This window comes from Scyliorhinus torazame, chromosome 6 (assembly GCF_047496885.1).
Source record: "Scyliorhinus torazame isolate Kashiwa2021f chromosome 6, sScyTor2.1, whole genome shotgun sequence".
Lineage (NCBI taxonomy): Eukaryota > Metazoa > Chordata > Chondrichthyes > Carcharhiniformes > Scyliorhinidae > Scyliorhinus > Scyliorhinus torazame.
In genome coordinates, this window is record NC_092712.1 from 305,098,554 (window position 1) to 305,119,429 (window position 20,876).

The 20,876-nt window shown below is 50.2% G+C and overlaps 1 long non-coding RNA gene across 2 annotated transcripts in view; it reads left to right on the forward strand.

Moving 5' to 3' along the window:
- Positions 1-19,773, forward strand: part of LOC140425559 (uncharacterized) — a 28,957-nt gene extending 9,184 nt beyond the window's left edge. The window contains exons 3-4 of one of the 2 annotated variants that reach the window (XR_011947886.1): positions 6,632-6,763; positions 19,589-19,773. This is a non-coding gene — a long non-coding RNA (uncharacterized lncRNA). Of the gene's footprint in view, positions 1-5,132; positions 5,251-6,631; positions 6,764-19,588 lie in introns of those variants that run through there. The other variant, XR_011947885.1, reaches the window with a different exon arrangement.
- Positions 19,774-20,876: the final 1,103 nt, after the last annotated feature.

Sequence of the window (20,876 nt, forward strand, 5' to 3'; positions counted from 1 at the left end):
AGGGTAGAACACTGGTTGCAACAGGTCACACATTGCGACATTGAGAATAAAGGCATCTTGGACGGCCTCCAGGCGAAGGGAAACCACAGAGTGTTTTTGCCTCAACTACATTTGGTGGTAGCGAATTCCACAGATTCACCACTCTCTGGGTGCAGAAATGTCTGCTCACCTCAGTCCTATAAGGTTTACCCCTTATCCTCAAACTGTGACCCCTAGTTCTGGACTCCTCTGCCATTGGGAACAATCTTAATCTACCCGGCCTAATCCTGTTACAAATTTCTAAGTTTCAATGAGATCCTCTCTCACTCTTCTAAACTCCAATGAATATAATCCTAACTGACTTAGTCTCCTCAAATGACAGTCCCGCCATCCCAGGAATCAGTCTGGTAAACCTTCGCTCCACTCCCTCCATAGCAAGAACATCCTTCCTCAGATACGGACACCAAAACCACACACAATACCCCTGGTGTGGCCTCACCAGTGCCCTACATAATTGTAGTAACACCCCCTCCCTATTCCTGTACGCAAATCATTTCGCTATGAAGGCCAACATACCTCCTTTACTGCCTGCTGTACCTGCGCACTTACTTTCAGCGTCTGATGCACGAGGACACTAAGGTCTTGCTGAGTATCCGCCTCTCTCAATTTACACCCATTCAAATAATAATCTGCCTTCCTATTTTTGTTACCAAAGTGGATAACCTCACATTTAGACACATTATACTGCATCTGCCATGCATATGCCCACTCACTCAGCATGTCCAAATCCCACTGAAGCATCTCTGCATCCTCCTCACAGCTCACCCTCCCACCCAGCTTTGTATCATCTGCAAATCTGGAAATACTACATTTAGTTCTCTCGTCCAAATCATTAATATATAATGTGAACAGTTGGGGTCCTAGCACAGATCTCTGCGGTAACACAGTAGTTATGCTTGCCAATCGGAAAAAGACACATTTATCCCATGTGCAAACCGGCCTTGTATCCATCTCGAGGAACTACCTGCAATCCCATGCGCTTTAACTTTACATAGTAATCGGGACGGCACGGTGGCGCAGTGGTTAGCACCGCTGCCTACGACGATGAGGACTCGGGTTCGATCCCGGCTCTGGGTCATTCTCTGTGGAGTTTGCATATTCTCCCTTTGTCTGCGTAGGTTTCACCCCGACAACCCAAAGATATGCAGGTTAGGTGGATTGGTCACACTAAATTGCCCCCAAATTGGAAAAAAAATAATTGGGTACTCTAATTTATTTAAAAAAAACTTTACACAGTAATCTGCTATGTGTGACCTTGTTGAGAGCCTCCGGAAAGTCTAAATAGACCACATCCACCGGTTCTCCCTGGTCAACTGTACCAGTTTAATCTTCAAAGAATTCCAGTAGATTTGTCAAGCATGATTTGCCTTTCGTAAATCCATGCTGACTTTGTCTGATTTCACCACTGTGTTCCAAATGCTGTGCTATCAAATCCTTGATAATGGACTCCAGCAATTTCCCGACTACCGACGTTAGGCTCACTGGTCTACTGTTCCCTGTTTTCCCTCCTTCCTTTTTGAATAGTGAGGTTATATTAGCTACCCACCAATCTGTAGGAACCATTCCAGAGTCCAAAGAATTTTAAAAAATGACTGCCAATGGATCTACTATTTCTAGTCACCTGGAACACCAGGGGACTTAACGGCCCAGTGAAAAGATCCATAGTCTTCGCCCATCTGAAAAGCATGAGGGTCGACGTAATCTTCCTCTGAGAGACGCATCTGAGGGAGAAGGACCGTCTGAAGATAAGAAAAAGATGGATGGGACAAACTTTCCAAGCATATTACAGCACGAGGGCTTGGGGGGGCGGGGGGATACTGTCCAACAGGATCAAGCCTTCACGGTGACAAACCCATCTGGTACGTCATTGTTAGCAGTGCCCTGGAAAAGGCACTCGTGATGCTTGTGAATGTGTACACCCCTAACTGGGATGACCCAGTCTATATAACAAAACTATGGTAGAAATCCCCAACATGGGGGGGGGCGGGAGGAAATGCCAACTGTGTACAGGCTCCAGGGACGGACCAATCCAACCCCAAATCGGGGAAACAGTTGAACGTGGCTAGAGATCGGAACGCTTGATTTGATTTATTATTGTCACGTGTATTAGTATCCAATGAAAAGTATTGTTTCTTGCATGTTGTACAAACAATGCATACCGTACATAGGGAAGGAAGGAGAGACTGCAGAATATAATGTTACAGTTATAGCAAGGTGTAGAGAAAAGATCAACTTAATACGAGGTAGGTCCATTCAAAAGTCTGAAGGCAGTAGGGAAGAAGCTGTTCTTGAGTCGGTTGGTACGTGACCTCAAACTTTGGTATCTTTTTCCTGACGGAAGGAGGTGGAAGAGAGTATGTCCGGGGTGCGTGGGGTCCTTAATTATGCTGCCTGCCTTTCCGAGGCAGCGGGAATTATAGATAGAGTCAATGGATGGGAGGCTGGTTTGCGTGATGGACTGGGCTACATTCACGACATTTTGTAGTTTCCTGTGGTCTTGGGCAGAGCAGGCTCCATACCAAGCTGTGATACAACCAGAAAGAATGCTTTCTATGGTGCACCTGTAAAAGACGGTGAGAGTTGTAGCTGACATGCCAAACGTCCTCAGTCTTCTGAGAAAGTAGTCGTTAGTGGGCTTTCTTAACTATAGTGTCGTCATGGGGGGACCTAGACAGGCTGTTGGTGATCTGCACACCTAAAAACTTGAAGCTCTCGACCTTTCTACTTCGTTCCCATTGATGTAGACAGGGGCATGTTCTCCACTACCCTTCCTGAAGTCGATGACAATCTCCTTCGTTTTGTTGACATTGAGGGAGAGATTATTGTCGTCGCACCAGTTCACCAGATTCTCTATCTCATTCCTGTACTCTGTATGGTCATTGTTTGAATTCCGACCCACTACGGTGGTGTCATCAGCAAATTTGAAATCGAGTTGGAGGGGAATTTAGTCATAGTCATTGGTGTATAAGGAGTATAGTAGGGGCTGAGGACACAGCCTTGTGGGGCACCGGTGTTGAGGATGACCGTGGAGGAGGTGTTGTTGCCTATCCTTACTGATTGTGGTCTGTGGGGTAGGAAGTTCAGGATCCAGTCACAGAGCGAGGAGCCGAGGCCCAGGCCACGGAGACGAGGCCCAGGCCATGGCGACGAGGCCCAGGGAACGTCTTCATGCAGCAGATGGGGCAGTGGACCCATGGAAGTTCACACACCCAAGGGAAAGGGAGTTCTCCTTCTCCCCAAGTCCCAGGTGCACCATTGAAAGCATTCTTTCTGGTTGTATCACAGCTTGATATGGTTCCTGCTCTGCCCAAGACCTTCTTTGTAGTGGAAATATTGGTGCTTCCAGAGATGGTAGGGGAGGAATACTCTGCAATAGTGCCCTCTGACCATGCACCACACCGTTTGGATGTGAGATTGGAGATGGGCTGTCCCAACCCCCCCCTTTCCCCGAGGGCAGTGAAGTTGGTGATGAGGGGGGAGATTATAGCATACACGGCTCTCAGGAATAGGAAGGAGAGGGTGACTAGGCAATAGTTGCTCGACTCCATACTGGATGTGGATTGGTGGTACTCCACCATCCCAACCGTGGAACTAGCGGAGAGGAAACATTTACAAATGGAAGTTGACTTGCTCTCCACTGGGAGAGCAGTAAACCAGCTCTGCCAGACGTGGAGACAAGGCCAGCTGCCTGCTAGCTCACCAGCTGAGGAAGCCGGCAGCCCCGAGGGAAATAGCGCAGGTGAAGGACAGGAACTGCAAACTAGTTGCAGCGCCAGGCGAGATTAATGATGCCGTCGCAACATTCTACTGGAAATTGTACATCACCGAGCCCCCAGAGGGGAGACTCGAAGATGAGGCAGTTCCTCGATGCACTGGACATTACAGTCTTGAGGGAGGATAGGAAACGGGGCCTGGGAGCACCACTAGAACTGGGAAAGTCATGGAGAGTAACTCCATGCAGGCGGGGCAGGCGCCGGGGCCGGATGGATTACCGGCGGGCTTCTACAAAGATTCACGGCGGCACTGGCCGTGCACCTGCGGTACATGTTCGTTGACTTGCTATCAAGGGGAACACTGCCACCAATGCTGTCTCAGGCCTCGCTATCACTGCTCCCTAAAAAGGACAATGACTCGATGGAGTGTAGGTCATATTATTGTAATGGTATCAACTGTCCTGCAAACGTCTTATAAAATTCCACCAGGAACCTTTCTGCCCCCGGGGACCTTGCCTGTCTGCATTCGCCCTGTGGCTGTCAAGACCTCCTCTGCTCCCTATGGCTCGTCCAACCCTTCCCGCTCTTCCTCCTCCACCTTGGACTCACTAGGCCCTCCAGGAACTCCAACATACCCGATCACACCCCAGGCGGCTCCGACCTAGAATTGTTCTTGTAGAACGCTTCAAAAGCCCCACTGGCTTTGTCGGACACAGACACCAGCCCACCAGCGATCCTGAATAATCTCTCGCGAGGCCGCCTCCCATTTCAACTGGCAAGCCAAGAGACGACTGGCCTTCTGCCCATTCTCGGACATAATAATAATAATCTTTATTGTCACAAGTAAGCTTACATTAACACCGTAATGAAGTTACTGTGAAACGCCGCTAGTCACCACATTCCGGCGCCTGTTCGGGTACACAGGGAGAATTCAGAATGTCCAAATTACCTAACTGCACATCTTTTGGGGCTTGTGGGAGGAAACCGGAGCACCCGGAGGAAACCCACCCAGACATGGGGAGAACGTGCAGACTCCGCACAGACAGTGACCCAAGCCGGGAATCGAACCCGGGTCCCTGGCTTGGGAAGCAACAGTGCTAACCACCGTGCTACGTGCCGTCCGACTCTGTGGAACTTCTTGCCTCGGAGGGTGAAGGAAGTGGAGACAATCGATGATTTCAAAGGGAAATTGGATGGACCCTCGAGGTAAATAAACTAGCTGGATGACGGATTGAGTGGAGAAATGGCACTGACTGGGTTGCTATGCAGAGAGCTGGCAGCGGCTTGATGGGTTGAATGGTTTCATTCTGTGCCGCAATGACTCTATATCTATATTCTCATGCCATGGCAAACTCTCATGAATCTTGCCATTCTTTCCAGGCATTGCACTTCAGGAGATTTTCTCTTCTGGGTTGGAGTGGCGGTGGAATCGCCGCTCTAATCACCGCCTCAAAATATCCCAGCCTGGTTTGCAAACTGGTTGTGTGGGGGGCAAATGCCTATATTTCTCAGGAAGACATAGTAAGCCTTGATAAGAGTGAGTATGCTCGTTTGGTGGTGGTGTTATAGGAAATACTTATAGACAAGAATCCCACAACCTCCCCAAACACACTACACGCCTGCGGGGCCTAAAATCCGATTCCCCAGACAGGTGAGCCTCCTGTGGAGGTACAAAAGGCATTTGTATCTCGTTGAACCTGTTGAAATGAAGCCTGAGGCCTAGTTTCGAACTGGCCTCTGGCTGTTGGTTTGCGCCTGCGTAACCTCTGGGTCGAAAATAATTTTACGCCATGAGCTTTAAATATCCCTCATGGCAGTCACTCAGAATTCAAGGCCCTTAACTTATGAGAGAAGATTCCTTCTCAGTGTGAATTTCAAAACCCTGGGATTAATGAAACAAAATCAGTGACTGGCAGTTGAAAAGTGAACAGTTGTATTCTTGCAGGCACAGGGTTTGCATCTTACTCTTTCAGTTTCCCTCGTGTGTTTTTTAAATCCCATTTGGATCCATAAGAACGAGGAGCAGGAGTAGGCCGCCTGTCCCCTCGAGCCTGCTCCGCCATTCAACCAGATCATGGCTGATCATTTTGTGGACTCAGCTCCACTTACCCACCCGCTCAGCATACCCTTAATTCCTTTACTGTTCAAAGATATCTCCACCTTTGCCTTCAAAACATTTAACAAGGTAGCCTCAACTGCTTCACTGGGCAGGGAATTCCACAGAACCCCATAGAACAGAGCTCCCCAAACTGGGGTCTTGATTCCTCCCCAGTACGGTTATGAGATGGGATTTTGAGGTTGCGAGTCTGAAGGATTAATGGTTGCCATGGAGCTCCGACTCAAGTTTAACAGCTGCCAAGTCCCTTAAAATTCTACTTTCTTAAAAAAATGGTTCTTGGCCTAAATGATCAACGAGGTCTGAATCCTGCAAAAGGCAGTTATAAAGGTACATTGTTAAAACTCCGTGAAGATTAAACGCTCCAACCCTGGCCCCTCTCACAGGCCAAGTGGCAGAAGCTGGTCCTTCCTGACAGATTGATTCCTAATTTATGAAACTAGATGCAAATCTTTTCCTTTATAATTGGTTTATTTACAGAACGCAGCATCACATTTGCCCTCCTCTACCTACCAAATAAAGTGTCCCAGCAGTCTCTCTTCGTAAGTACTCAAAGTACTTAATAACCAACGCCCTTCACCTGTGTACCTTAATATAATGAACATACCATTTTAACACTTTATATCATTTCTCTGGTTATCCCACCATTTTCCCAACAAGGTTACAATGGGAGACTGGGCGAACAGCCTCGAATTTCACCATTAATTTGTGGCAGTGTTATTTCTCCGGAATATCGATCTTCACCAATCCTGCTTGATTCCAGGTGTTCGCGATGTCTCAAAGTGGAGCGAAAAGATGAGAAAGACCATGGTGGAGATGTACGGGGCTGAATATTTCACCAAGACATGGGCTGCCTGGATAGATGTCATCAATGCATTTGGAAAAGAACCAGATGGTAAGATCATTGTGGGAGATGAAGATGATGCAACATTTGAAAGATCAGGAAATGCGGATTTATTTTCAATAGTTTCCTGTTAAGTTCTTGCAGTACAAATACAGCAGAAAAATAATACAGATACTGGAATTCAGAAATAAATACAGGAAATGCCGGAAATACTCAGTAGGTCAGGCAGCATCTGTGGAGGAAATCCGAGATAATGTTCCAGGTCAATATTCCAATAAAAATAATAACCTTTTATTGTCACGAGTATGAAGTTACTGTGAAAAGCTCCATGTCGCCACATTCCGGCGCCTGTTCGGGTAAGCTGGTACGGGAATTGAACCCGCGCTGCTAGCCTTGTTCTGCATCACAAACCAACTGACTAGCCCACTGAGCTAAACCAGCCCACAGCTGGTGAACTTGTGTTCTGACAGTGTCAAAGGAGCACACGGAAAGACAATGGATCAAATAACCCCCCTCCTTGCTTGAACCTTCTGTGTATCGGCAGAACATTGTAGACTCGCGAGTGTTGATTCCTTGTCTGAAATGAGTTACCTGACTGAAGGTGATCGTGGGGTAAACACTCCTCCATTCACCAATGTTTAGTTACAAAGTTGGTGTAAATGTGGACCGGGGGGGGGGAACGGAACCTGTGAATGTGAAGAAAACAAGGTCCGAGTATACCAGAGCATCGGAGCGGAGCTGGCAACAAGGCGTGCTGGGTTTAACAGGGCCGAGGCGGCTCTCTGTCGACGGCAGATCAGGTCGGGGTGCTGTAACCGGCGAAACTGTGGGTGACCTTCGAAGGCCGGGAGTACTATTTTGAAACCGCAAGGAGGCCAAAAGATCATAAACTGGGGGAGAACTGAACCTTGTTGGGAGACAGAGGTGTTGGCACAGCAGAATTCGGAGAACACGGGTAGAGTGGGGATTGGATGGTGGGGGGGCTTTTCTTTTTTCTCGGGCGGGGGGGCGATTTCATTGGGATGACTATTTGTTAAGGGGCATTAGCTTTGTAAGGGGGCGACTGCCCCCCCACCCCCCTCCTGCCGCCTGTGGTGGTGTTTATTTTTTGGAGGAGGTGACCTGTAGTTTTGGATGTGTCTTTGTTTGGGTGGGGGAGCGGGAGGTCCACAGGGAGCTGCTTGCACGGATCAAGGAGGAAGGAGTGGGGGAGGGGTAGATAGGAGGAGCCTTCGGGCAGGAGCTGCCAAGCTGTCAGGTAATGCTGGTGAACAGAAGTGAGGTGGGGGCGATGGCAGAGGATAGAGGGGTGGGGGGGGGAGGGAGGGGCAGGGAGATGCGACTTGGCAGTGTTGGAGTTGGACGGGAAGCGTGGTCATGGGTGGAGAAGGTGGCCAACTTCGATGGGCCCGGTTCAGGGTGAAATTAAAGGGGACTGAATCAGTGAGGGAGGATGGTGGATGTAGAAGGGAATGGAGGCGCAAGCGGCTGGTAAGGCTCATAACATGGAATGTGCGGGGGCTCAACAGGCCAGTGAAGAGATCTCGGGTCTCTCCGCTCCCAAGGAGTTTGAAGGCGGGCGTGGTCTTCCTGCTCGAAACGCACTTCCGGGCGAGGGGTCAGGTTAGGCTGAGAAAGGGGTGAGTGGGTCAGGTACTTCATTGACTCGAAGTCACGAGGGGTGGCCATTTTGCCGGGTAAAAAGACGGGTTTTGAGAGTGCTAAGGAGTGCGGAACCCGGGTGGGAGATACATGATAGTGAGTGAGGTGCTGGAGGGGACACCGGTGGCGTTGGTGAATGTATATGCACCAAATCGGGTTGATGGGTTTGTGAGGGGGTTGTCGGGAGCGATTCCGGACTCGGCCACGCATCAGATGATTATGGGAGGCGTCTTTAATTGTGTGTTGGAGCTGAGGGTGGACAGGTCGAGCCCCTGGACAAGGAGAAAGCTGTGGGTGGCGAAGGAGCTGGGAGGGTTGATGGAAAGGATGGGTATGGTGGACCCGTGGAGGTTTAAGAACCCGGGGGAGAGGGCGTACTCCTTCTTCTTGCACGTGTATAAGATACACTCCAGAATCGATTTTTCTTTTTTGTATTGAGCCACGAGGTGTTGGTGAGGGTGGTGGGGGCAGAGTACGTGGGGATAGTAATCTCGGACCATGTCGGCTGGAGGTTCGACTTGGCTCAGGACGGAAGCAGAGGCCGGGATGGAGGTTCGACACGGGGCTGTTAGCGGGCCAGGGATTTTGCGATAAGGGGCAGGCAGTGATTAAGGATTACCGGGAGTTGAACCAAAATGGGGAGTTATCAGCGACCACATTCTGGGAGACATTGAAGGCGGTGGTTCGGGGAGAGATTATCTTGTTCAAGGCGCATGGAGATCGGAGTTCTTGGATTGGCACATTGTCACATGTACCGAAGTACAGCAAAAAGTATTTTTCTGCAGCCAATGGAACGTACACAGTATGAGGGAGGTAATGGAGAGTATAAGAGGGATGAAGTCGGGGAAGGCCCCAGGACCGGACGGTTACCTTACGGAATTTTATAAGGAGTTAGCGGCGGAGCTGGCACCACACCTACTAGTGGCATTTAGTGAGGCGCTGGAGAAGGGGGAGCTGCCGAAGGCAACGGCCCAGGCGATGATTACGCTAATACCAAAGAAAGGGAAGGACCCGTTAGAATGTGGGTAGCTGCTTCCGGATGTGGACGGGGAGGGTAGGACTGGGGACATGTATAGGTGGCTGGGGGAGCAGGGGGGTACGCAAGTGTGAGGATCAAGGAGAAATGGGAGGAGGAGTTGGGAGGGGAGATATGTGGGGGAATGTGGAGTGAGACAATGCGTAGGGTGAATTCGACCTCCTCGTGTGTGAGGATGAGTTTGATAGAGTTTAAGGTGGTACATAGGCTGCACATGACTCGGGCGAGGATGAGTGGGTTCTTCCAGGGGAGTGACAGATGAGTGTGAGAAGTGTGGATGAAGACCAGCAAACCACGCGCATACGCGTATATCCATCGATTCCGGCTTGGGTCACTGTCTGTGCAGAGTCTGCACATCCTCCCCGTATGTGCGTGGGTTTCCTCCGGGTGCTCCGGTTTCCTCCCACAGTCCAAAGATGTGCAGGTTAGGTGGATTGGCCATGATAAATTGCCCTTAGTGTCCAAAATTGCCCTTAGTGTTGGGTGGGGTTACTGGGTTATGGGGAGGTGTGGACCTTGGGTAGGGTGCTCTTTCCAAGAGCTGGTGCAGACTCGATGGGCCGAATGGCCTCCTTCTGCACTGTAAATTCTATGAAATCTATGTTCTGGGACTGTGAGAAGTTAGAGAGATATTGGGCGGGAGTGTTCTGAACGCTAGCAAAGAATGTGCAGGAGGAGGTCCGGCCAGACCCGATGGTGACAAATTTTGGGATATCGAAAATGCCAGAGCTGATGGAGGGGGGAAGGCCGATGTTGTGGCCTTCGCCTCTCTGGCCCAGTGAAGTATTTTGCTGGAGTGACGGTCGACCTCGTCACTGGGGGTGGTGGCCTGTCTGGGCGATCTTTACAACTTACTTCGGTTGGAGAAAATTAAGTTTGAATTGAGGGGTTCAGCGGAGGGCTTTGAGGCGCTGTGGGGGTTGTTCCTGCGGGCAGACATTTCGAGGACAGTGATTATGAGGATACTTTTCCTTTCTCCCCTTTCTCCAGCGCCTCACTAAATGCCACCAGTAGGTGTAGTGCCAGCTCCGCCGCTAACTCCTTATAAGATTCCGCCAGGTAACCGTCCGGCCCTGGGGCCTTCCCCGACTTCACCCTCTTATACTCTCCATTACCTCCCTCAAATGTTCGAGGAATTGTTCGTTGCGGGGGCGTGAAAAAGGGGGAACACTTGTGCAGACTGTAAAACTGAGAGTTGGGGAGAGTGTTCCCTGGATTATTTATGTCATTGTACTTTTTCATTATGTTTGGAAGAATGAAATACATTCAGAAAAAACAAAGGTCAGAATTCACAGGATCCCTACAGTGGAGAAGGAGGCCATTCGGCCTGTCGAGTCTGCATTGACCCTCTGAAAGGGCACCCTAGCAATGCACTCTCCCCAACTCTATCCCCCTAGCCCCACCTAACCTGCACCTGTTTGGACTGTGAGATGAAACCGGAGCACCCGGAGGAAACCCACACAGACATGGGGAGAACGTACAAACTCCACGCAGTCACCCAAGGCCATAATTGAACCTGGGTCCCTGGCGCTGTGAGGCAGCAGTGCTAACCACTGTGTTACTGTGCCATCCATTTGAGCCACGTTCTTTACAAAGTGGGGTTTGCCGGAAACGATCACTATAGACAATGGATCGCAGTTTGTTTCTGGTCAGTTCACAGAGTTCCTAGCGAGCTGCAGAATTCACAACCATCTGACCTCGCGCTGCAACCCACAATTGTATGGTGGTGTCGAACAATTCAACAGGCTAATCAAGGACAATCCATTCAAACCCTATTACGCGCATATCGATCTATCGCTGAGTCTTTGACCAGAAATACATTGGCAGATGATATGACTGGTCGTATGTTTCATACGCTGCTGACCATACATAAGCCGTTCACTGCTGTCCAATGCGAATATCAGGGCGAAAGTAGCAGAAATCGCAAAGTGGCAAGGTAAAGCAAAAGTGTACTTTGTCACGCAAACAGGTACAAGGGAACATGATTTGACGTTGCAGGTTAGCTTCCCATCAAATGGCCAAATCGTGACCACAATCCCCTATCATCTCTATCAGGACCAAAGCAGCTCAAACATTTGCTCAGCGCCAATGCTTATTGGCTGGATGACGAGATGAAGTGAAACGTAAGATGCTTGATCGCGAGTCACCGTGATGTTGATCATGTTTACAAAGGGGAAAAGATGTGTTCAGCTTTTTGATATTTGATTGTGTGTGCCTGTTGACTGTTCTCTGCGCTGTGTGCTATTAGTCAAGCCTCTGGGTATGGTTACAGAGAAACTGGAGGAAAGCTTGTAGCGGCAGAGAATTTTATTAAAAACTTTGGTAAGAAAATCCTGTTCACACATAAAACCTGGTGTGTGTCATCTCTACATATCTCCTCGGTACAAAACCCAATACTTACTTGATTTCAACTATATTCAGCAGAAATACTGGTGCGATTCTGGTCTCTTGTGAGACCCATAGCATTAGTCATGAATTAACCTTGTGCCAGGATGCCATTAGCTAGAATCCTATTCTAGACTTGAGAACAAAGGAGTAACCCCTCCATTGCTGGCATGGGGCTCATAATGTGGACACTTCCTTTTCTTCTGGTGTGAATCCCCAAACTCCCAGTTACCACTTGTCTTCTGAGTTCTTTTTTAAAATTCATTTATGGGCCGTGGATATCGCCGCGTAAATGGATAACTAGCGAAAGAGTGGTGCCATTAAGGTCCACGGTGGGTAATTGGTGTGTGGAGCTGGGGGACGTAGGTAGGTTTCTAAATGAATACTTTGTGTTGTGTTCACTCCTGAGATGGACAGTGTGGGTATAGAAATCAGGGAGAAGGATTGTGATAAAATTAAAGAAATTAACATAGATAGAGAGGAGGTTCTGAGTGCTCTGGGCAGGCTTCAACGTCAATAAATCCACATGAAATGTATCCCAAGCTGTTGGAGTGAGGCAAGCAAGAAAATAGCAGGATCGCTGGCAATAATTTTCAATTTCTCCCTGGCCACAGGAATGATACTGGAGGACTGGAGGATAGCCAGTGTGGTTCCATTATTCAAGAAGGGAGGAAAGGATAAACCAGGAAACTACAGGCCAGTCAGTCTAACCTTAGTGGTGGGAAAACTATTGGAAACTATTCTGAGAGACAGAATTAATCTGCATTTGGAGAGGCAGGGATTAATCAAGAACAGTCAGCATGGTTTTGTTAAGGGAAGGTCATGTCTCACCATTTTCAAAGAGGTGACCAGGTGTGTAGATAAGGGCAATGCGTTTGATGTAGTCTACGTGGACTTCAGAAGGGCTTTTGATAAGATCCTACATGGGAGACTGATAGCGAAGGTAAGAACCCATGGGATCCGAGGCAAATTGGATCGAAAATTGGCTGAGTGGCAGGAAGCAGGGGGTGATGGTCGAGGGGTGTTTTTCTGACTGGAAGCCTGTGTCCAGTGGGGTCCCACAGGGATCAGTGCCGGGGCCCTTGCTGTTTGTGGATTATATAAATGATTTAATAATAACAATAATAATAATAGCTTATTGTCACAAGTAGGCTTCAATGAAGTTACTGTGAAAAGCCCCTAGTCGCCACATTCCAGTGCCTGTTCGGGGAGGCTGGTACGGGAATTGAACCGTGCTGCTGCCTTGTTTTGCATTTGTTCTGATTTAGATATGAATGTAGGAGGGTTGATCAGTAAGTGCGCGGATAATGTGAAAATTGGTGGGTGGTAAATAATGAGGAGGATAGCCTTGGATTACAGGCGGGTATAGACGGGCTGGTCATACGGGCTGATCAGTGGCAATTGGAATTCAATCCGGATAAGTGCGAGGTGATGCACTTGGGCAGGACAAACAAGTCAAGGGAATACATGATAAACAGGACCCTGGGAAACACTGGGAATCAGAGGGACCTTAGTGAGTATGTCCACTGGCCCCTTAATGTAGCAGGGTAGGTGGAAAAAGTAGTTAAGAAGACATATGGTATACTTGTCTTTATTACTGGTGGGCCGTAGGGCCTTTCCTATGCTGTTGACCTCTATAACTGTAATGGTTATGTTGTTAAAATTTACATTCATAATTACCAGATTTAACTTTGTGGCAAGTTTAATGGAAAGTTAATGTGCAAATTCAGCAGGTCGGTAACGGCAGGGGGGAGTTGGATGAAGGATTGTGGGGAAGCAACAAATTCTGGGGATTCCCAACTCGCAGCGTATTGCTCCATCCGCGGAGTTTGCGGAGAGATTTTCACGTTAATAACGGCCTGTGTCATGAACAGGCCCGTTACTTTTTGAACAAGTTTCTACTCGCGAGAAATCCAAGGAAATTGGATGGGCCCCTGAGATAAATAAACTTACTAAAGGGTTACGTGGATAGAGCAGGAGGAATGGGCCTGAGTACAGAGAGCTGGCATCGCATCAATGGGCTTAATGGCCTCCTTCTGTGCCATAATGATTCTATAATTAAAAGCTGTGTGCAAAACATTTGTAAAGTAACACTAAAACTGGATCTTTTAATTGGTTTTGAATATGAGAGAACCTGTCAGCATAAAAAGCGTGAGTACTTTTTAAAATTCTGCATTGTCATCTGACACATACTCACTGTCGTGTTGGGTGTTCCGATACACAAACGAACCAACAGGTACAACTCTATTTTATTATTCTGTACAATAATAACTATCAACTTCTGGCTGTGGTTCGTACTTCACCAGCTAACCTGGGGACCCAGCCCTAGCACTATCTTAGTGAGGCACTCAGCACATGGCGTATGTCTGAGTGGCACGCTGTGAGCTCTGTGCTCTGAGCTATCTCCTGTTAGAATGAGCGGGAACTGTGGTGTTCCCTGTTTTATAGTGCGTGTGCTCTCACTGGTGATTGGCTGTGATGTTGTGTGTGTGTTGGTTGGTCCATCTACCTGTCCATCAGTGTGTGTGTGTGATTGCATCATGATATGTTAATATGGATATCGTGACATCCCCCCTTTTCACAAGAATATGTGCCTACATGGTAATACATATTGGTGTGTACTGAGTGCATCTGAGTATGTGTGTGCAATATTTACAACATGTACATGAGGCTAAACTATATACATAGGAAGGTGTCAGGTGCAACATAGCAACGAGGTTGTACCACAAACAAAACAAGTGCAATCATCAAATATCGAAAGAGAACTCCTGGAACGACAAAAAGAGAAACACGTTAACATTATTGCACAACAAATCGGTGAGTCCAATGTGCAAGCAGGCTCATAAGTCCAGTCTATTAGGTGGGCGACGAATTCGGGTTGACCGCCTCAAGGGTCGGTCAGGATCCACCGGCTGAGGAATGGGCCTGGCCACGGGCGAGAGAGGAATAGGTAGAGTGGCAGGAAGCTCCACAAAGTCAACATCAGGGACAACAGGAGGGCGTGGCACCGGGGCATGATCACGTAGCGAGCGCAGAAGCTGCTGAAGGGCCCGCCGATTACGCCGGCGAATGGAGCCATCAGGCATGCGAACCAGGAACGAGCGGGGAGCCATGCGGCGGAGAACCTCGGCGGTTGCCGACCAGCCACCCTCCGGTAGGTGTATGCGGACGTTGTCTCCAGGCGCCAGGGCAGGAAGATGAGGTGCCCGAGCGTCATGTGCCACCTTCTGCTGAGTACGCTGTTGTTGCATCCTCCGCAGTACTGGAGCATGGTCGAGTTCAGGAACATGAATGGACGGCTCAGTGGTCCTGAGGGTGCGACCCATCAACAGCTGGGCTGGCGAGAGGCCTGTGGACAGTGGGGCCGAGCGATAGGCCAGCAGTGCTAAACAGAAGTCAGATCCGGCATCAGCAGCCTTGCAGAGGAGCCGCTTCACGATATGGACACCCTTTTCCGCCTTGCCATTCAACTGGGGATGTAAAGGGCTGGACGTCACGTGTGTGAAGCCGTATGAAGCGGCAAAAGAAGACCATTCTTGGCTCGCAAAACAGGGCCCGTTGTCAGACATGACGGTGAGCGGAATGCCATGGCGAGCGAAGGTTTCTTTGCATGCTCTGATGACAGCTGATGATGTCAAGTCATGCAGGCGTATGACCTCCGGATAATTTGAAAAATAGTCAATTATAATGAAGTAGTCCCTGCCGAGCGCATGAAAGAGGTCCACACCCACCTTTGCCCAGGGGGACGTGACCAACTCATGGGGCTGAAGTATCTCAGGGGGTTGCGCCGGCTGAAACCTTTGGCAGGTGGGGCAGTTGAGCACCATGTTGGCGACGTCGTCGCTGATGCCCGGCCAGTACACAGCCTCTCGGGCCCTCCGCTTGCACTTTTCAACCCCGAGATGGCCTTCGTGCAATTGTTCGAGGACAAGCCGGTGCATGCTGTGTGGGATCACAATCCGGTCCAACTTTAGGAGGACACCATCAATGACGGCCACATCGTCCCGGACATTGTAGACTTGTGGGCACTGACCCTTGAGCCACCCTTCCGTCATGTGGCGCATCACACCTTGTAGAAGGGGGTCAGCCGCAGTCTCACGGCGAATGTGGGGCAGACGTGCATCAGTAGCCGGCAGATTGGCCGATGTGAAGGTTACTTGTGCGTCGACCTGACAAACGAACCCCTCCGATTCGGGCGGTGTGCTCACTGCTCTGGACAGGGCATTCGCGATGATGAGGTCCTTTCCCGGGGTGTAGACAAGTTGGAAGCCGTACCTCCGGAGCTTGAGAAGAATGCGCTGGAGGCGTGGGGTCATATCGTTGAGGTCCTTCTGAATGATGCCGACCAGGGGGCGATGGTCGGTCTCCACAGTGAACTGCGGAAGACCATACACACACATAGTCGTGGAATTTGTCGATTCCGGTTAACAAACCTAGGCACTCCTTTTCTATCTGCGCATAGCGCTGTTCTGTGGGGGTCATGGCCCGCGTGGCATAGGCGACCGGGGCCCATGATGCAGTGTCGTCCCGTTGCAGGAGTACCGCCCCAATGCCGGACTGGCTGGCATCAGTCGAGATCTTTGTGTCCCGAGTAGTGTCGAAGAATGCCAATACCGGGGCGGTGGTGAGCTTGATCTTGAGCTCCTCCCATTCCTTCTGGTGTGCAGGCAGCCACTGGAATTCCGTTGTCTTCTTGACCAGATGGCGAAGAGTCGTTGTGTGCGAGGCCAGGTTGGGAATAAACTTCCCCAGGAAGTTGACCATCCCTAAAAAGCATAGCACTGCCTTCTTGTCTGCCGGCTGCGGCATGGCTGCGATAGCTGCCACTTTGTCGGCATCCGGCCGCACCCCTGACCGGGATATGTGGCCCACAGAAACTTTAGCTCAGTTTGGCCAAAAGAACTCTTGGCTCGGTTGAGGTGCAGGCCGTGCTCTCGTATCCGAGCAAAGACACGCTGGAGACGACTGATGTGCTCCTGTGGTGTGGTGGACCAGATGATAATGTTGTCTACATAGACGCGTACCCCTTCGATGCCCTCCATCATCTGTTCCATGATGCGATGAAACACCTCGGATGCCGAGATGATGCCAAACGGCATCCTATTGTAGCAGTATCTGCCAAAGGGAGTGTTGAAAGTGCACAGCTTCCTGCTGGATTGATCCAGTTGAATCTGTCAAAAACCCTTTGAGGCATCAAGCTTGGTGAAAATTTTAGCCCGGGCCATTTCGCTCGTGATTTCTTCCCGTTTGGGTATGGGGTCGTGTTCCCTCATGATGTTGTTGTTCAGGTCTTTCGGGTCGATGCAGATCCGGAGCTCGCCAGAGGGCTTTTTTACGCACACCATGGAGCTGACCCATGGCGTTGGCTCCGTGACCCGGGAAAGCACCCCTTGGTCCTGCAGATCCTGCAGCTGCTGCTTGAGGCGGTCCTTGAGTGGTGCTGGGACCCTACGAGGTGCGTGAATGACCGGGGTGGCGTCCGGTTTGAGCCGTATTCTGTAAGTGTAGGGCAGTGTGCCCATGCCCTCGAAAACCTCCTGGTTGTGGGCGAGGAGCGAGTGGAGCTGCGCCCTAAAGTCTGCATCCGGGAAATCGTACGTGCCTTCTGGAGACAGAGTGTGTACCCGCTGAACGAGGTGGAGGATCTTGCACGCCTGTGCGCCTAGCAGGGAGTCCTTCGAGGATCCAACTATCTCAAAAGACAGTGTGGCTGTGTATGAATTGTGTGCAACCTCGAGCTGGCAGGACCCCATGGCCAGGATAACGTTTCCGTTATAATCAACCAGCTGACAGTGGGATGGCAGAATCGGTGGTTTAACCTTCAAGGTGTGGAAGTCTGACCATGCAAGAAGACTGGTGGAGGCACCAGTGTCTAAGCGGAATGTGATTGGTGATCGGTTGACCGTTAGGGTGGCACACCATTCATCGCCCGGATTAACGCTGTGCACTGGCATCAGCTGGTGGGTCCTACTTGGGGACATCCGGTTCCTGTCTATTACCGCAACGCGGAAGCCTTCCCGGTCGTCGGTATCACCGGTCTGTACGTCGTCAGTGTATGACTCGGTGTATGTGGGCTGAATGGCCCGCACGTCCCTGCGAGGCTGTCGGAATTGCGGAGAGTTGGCAGGTTGAGCTGCTCGACAGCAGGCAGCGTAGTGGCCCATCCTGCCACAGCGGAGGCATTGTTGAGTTTTGGCTGGACATTGCCGCTTTAAGTGTGCGGATCCACAGTTGCCGCACGTTGTGACGTCATGGCGTTGGTTGCGCCACCGCCGCGGTGCGGTCCTGTGTAGAGCACGCCTGCGCATCACGTCCCTCTGCGTCAACGTCCCCTCTTTTGGCGTGTACAAGCGCGGGAGGCCTCGGAAAGCGTGCGAAATGGCCGCCCTCGTCCGGGCCGCGGGCCGGGAGGAACTCGATCGACTGGACCCACTCGGCCTCGTAGGACCCCTGCCGTGCCGATTCGGCCACCTGGAATTAGGAGTACCGGCTGGTCATGTTTTCATGGAGGACGCAGGTTTCGATGGCGGTGGCTAGGGTGAGGCGCTTTATTTTGAGGAGCTGCTGGCATAGGGTGTCCGAGGTGACCCCAAAAACTATCTGGTCCCGAATCATGGAGTCGGAAGTGGCCTCATAGCCGCAGGACTGCGTGAGGATACGGAGGTGTGTCAGATAAGATTGGAAAGGCTCATCCTTACCCTGCAGGCGCTGCTGGAAGAGGTACCTCTCGAAGCTCTCATTAACTTCCACGCTGAAGTGTTCCTCAAATTTTAGAAGGACCGTCTTGTACTTCGTCTTGTCCTCGCCTTCCGCGAATGCCAGGGAGTTGTAGATGTGGATGGCGTGTTGCCCCGCCGTGGAGAGGAGGAGGGCGATCTTCCTGGTGTCCGATGCATTCACCCTGTCTGTGGCTTCGAGGAAGAGCTGGAAGCGCTGTTTAAACAGCTTCCAGTTGACGCCGAGATTTCCAGCGATTTGGAGCGGCTGCGGCGGGCTGATGGTGTCCATGGCGCAGGATGGCGGATCTCTGAAGAGTTGCAGGTAGGTCTCACAGTCGCTGGCGAGTTTCCAGTCCTGGTATCATGTCGTGTTGGGTGTTCCGATACACAAACGAACCAACACGGTTGTAGATGGTACAACTCTGTTTTATTATTCTGTACAATAATAACTATTAACTTCTGGCTGTGGTTCGTGCTTCACCAGCTAACCTGTGGACCCAGCCCTAGCACTATCTTAGTGAGGCACTCAGCACATGGTGTATGTCTGAGTGGCACGCTGTGAGCTCTGTGCTCTGAGCTATCTCCTGTTAGAATGAGCGGGAACTGTGGTGTTCCCTGTTTTATAGTGCGTGTGCTCTCACTGGTGATTGGCTGTGATGTTGTGTGTGTGTTGGTTGGTCCGTCTACCTGTCCATCAGTGTGTGTGTGATTGCACCATGATATGTTAATATGGATATCGTGACACTCACTTTGTTCACGTGTGCTTCCGCAATAGGAAATATTTGTAGAGATATTCTTCCGCAAGTCAAATGTCCGATACTCATAGTTCATGGAGAGAAAGACGCTGTGCTGCTTAGAGATCACGCAGACTACCTGCACGAGCAGATCAAGGGGTCCAGGTGAGGCTGTGTTCATTGTGTTGTTGATTTAATTGGATGGGAGGCTGGTTATTCTGGGATTCCACAAAGGGCCTCTTTCCCAGCCCTTGAAATTTCTCTTGAAATTCATTCTTGAAAAACACTCGCCATCTCTTAACTGTGATTCTGTGGTTTTTTTTACTGTTTCTGTCTACAGACTGCACCTGATGGCAGAAGGAAAACACCACCTACATCTGCAGTTTGCTGAAGAATTCAACAGTCTTGTGGAAGAGTTTTTAATGTCGCAAGACTGACCGGTTGCGTGTTAATGCCGGCATCGTAATCAGAACACAGTCACAGTCTGTAACCGGGGCATTGTCAATTAAAGATGATTTTACGCTATGCTGTGGTCTGTATGATGCACAGAAGACAACTGAACTGCAGATCCTCCTGTTTAACCCCTCTGTTCCCTGTTTCTCCTTTTGATTTCTGTTAACCTGTTTGCTATTGCTATTTTTTTTTCCATGGATGGTTAATGCCTTTAAGACCAAGCAGCTTACCTTTAATTTATAAACAAGAAACTCCAGCAGGATGTGCTGACCCCAGTCAGTGATGACCTGGACTTAACTGGCTTGGCCGATGGCCAATGAGCGATTCTCAAGAGCCGGCTTCGTCTCGGGGACGAGGCAGGGATTGGTTCTGCTGTCCTTGGAATCTTCTTCAGGGAGACCGGGTTTTACTTTCATTTTGATCAGAAGTTGGCGAGTCACGGGCCTGATCTCTCTTTCTCTCATCTAATGGATTCTTCCTGAAGGCCCAAAGTAAAGTTGTGGGATTCTCCCAGCAGCAGGGTCCTCCGCTTCGCCGGCGGCGCACCCACGCCCAGGGGTATCCCGACGGTGTGGGATGGCCACAATGAGAAATCCCATTGGCCAGCTGCCGGAACGGAGGACCCTGCTGCCGGTGGGGAGCGGACCACGCTGGAAAACGGGGCTGGTGGGACGGAGAATGCTGCCCACGCCATTGCTCTCTCCACAGCCAGATTGAACTATAGGGGGGATTCAGACCAGCCACTAGCTGCAGGCAGGGTCAGTCGTTTAAAAACACTTTCAAAAATCATTCGGGGAACCCTGTTCTTATCTCAGTAAGGTTGTTGGTCGTTCTGGTGGAGTTGGAAATAAGTAGGAATTAAACGGGCCTGAGGCGGATCCTCCTGAGTGAAGGCCCAGGTTAATAAAACTTAATGTGACTTCCCAGAGGGAATCCTACAGCCTGGGAGTTCTGACTGACTGCTGCTGGCAGAAGATCCTCGTTAGCAATCCAACCGGTGGTTTCAGTCACTCCGCGCCCTTTGAGGACAGCGTGTTGCAATAAGCTCAACATTGGAAACAAGGACACTCCTCTCTCTCTTTTCATCTTAATCCCTCTTCTTTTTACCCCTCCCTCTCTGCTTGTCCATATTGGGTGTGTTTGGGTAGAGGGTGGGACGGTAAAAGGTGGTGGTA